Below are 1857 nucleotides of genomic sequence, written 5' to 3' on the forward strand. Positions count from 1 at the left end.
TTTTTCTCTGGGGCCTTTTCTTTCTTTCTTTTCTTTTTAAACTATACCAGAAATGTTACATCACAGTTTTTATACAAAGTAGGACCTTCCATCCTTTTTGTATTATAATAACCTTCAGAAGCCTATTCCCCTTAAAGTCTGTTGTTCTTGTTTTAATCATCACCACATGTAAATGTTTTAGCTTTATCTTAAACCGTGAGTCTTCATAAAATTGTGTCCCTCCGAGTTCACCTTCTAGAACTTTATTGATTAATTCTACTGTATTCTGCTACACCAGCAGACACATGTTCATAGAATATGATTATTTTAAAAGAACAAGGTGGTTTCATGTCAGAGAACTCCCTAAGCATTTGTTCCCCAAACCTTTCATGTTTTTCAAGAAGCCTTTATTACATAAAAGGGAATAGAATTAAAATGTTTCTTTATAAGAAAAATATATATATTTATGTTCTTGGCCCCATTAAAACTAGTTAGTAGTCCTTTAGCAAAGATACAGTCAACAAGAGAACTGAGTATGGGTCCAGGCATTACTCCTGTTCATAGTTGCGGAGGCATGTGTCTGAGTGAGCCAGACTGTCTCAACTGGAGTCTCTTGGGTTATAGCAGTAAACCCATGTATTCCGTGAAACCACTGGCCCCGTCATCAAAAGGTTTCCACTTGTGGTGCCACAATTGCTTATTACTGAGTTTGAGTTCCAAGATGACTGGCAACTTCTGAAATAATCTCATTGAGGGGAAGAGTTTCATTTTTTTTTTTTTTTTAAATAGAGTTTGCTGGAGGAAAAGAAGCATGTTAAATGTTTTTAAGCAGCTGAAAGTCCTAGATGGAAGCATATCAGGATGTTTCGGTGCTTATCTCTTAGTAAACCTACTAAAATTCTTATTGAAAAATGTTGAATAGGGCTGGGTGTGGTGGCTCACGCCTGTTATCCATGCACTTTGGAGGCCAAGGCGGGCGGATCACCTGAGGTCAGGAGTTCAAGACCAGTCTGACCAACATGGTGAAACCTCGTTTTAAAATAAATAAATAAATAAATAAATAAGAAAAATGTTGAATAAACACACAAAAAAGTATTGGAGAAAGAGAAAAACCCTAAAATGACAGTAGAGGTATGTGACAGTTATTGCTTTCAATTTTACATAATATTGCCTTACAAACAACCTAATTATTCATTGCTCTGTGAAAATAAAAGGATAAAATAAGATTTTGTATGTACTATAAGAATACAGTTGTGCTGTATTTTTATGCATTCATCAAGGAGCAAAATGTTCTGCTTTAGTAAATTATGCAGGTAACTGAAGTGTTATTCCTTTAAAGAGCAAAGTAATGCATCACCATGTTTGGTGGAAATTTTCTAAGTATTTATTACATGCTTAAGGATTAGCTGACAAGATATACCAAACATGAAAACCTATAAAACTGAATAAAATGCCAAAATACGAACATCACACTATGGAGATTATGCCTCACTACTCAGAGTGTGGCTCAGGAACCAGTGTGTGTAGCCCTGCACTGATAGTTTGCTAGAAATGCACAGTCTCAAGCCTGCCCCAGACCAGCTGATGTTACCAAGAACCCCCCCAGGGGATAAGAACAGACATTAAAGACTCAAGGGCCGAACATGGTGGCTCACACCTGTAATCCCAGCACTTTGATAGGCTGAGGCAGGCAGATTGTTTGAACTCAGGAGTTCAAGACCAGCCTGGGCAACAGAGAGAGATCCCTGCCTCTACAGAAATACAAATCAGCCAGATGTGGTGGCCCACACCTATGGTCCCAGCTAGTTAGAAGGCTGAGGCAGGAGGATTGCTTGAGCCCCGATCAAGGCTGCAGTGAGCCGTGATCATGCCACTGCA

This window comes from Cebus imitator, unplaced genomic scaffold (assembly GCF_001604975.1).
Source record: "Cebus imitator isolate Cc_AM_T3 unplaced genomic scaffold, Cebus_imitator-1.0 Scaffold103, whole genome shotgun sequence".
Taxonomy (NCBI): domain Eukaryota; kingdom Metazoa; phylum Chordata; class Mammalia; order Primates; family Cebidae; genus Cebus; species Cebus imitator.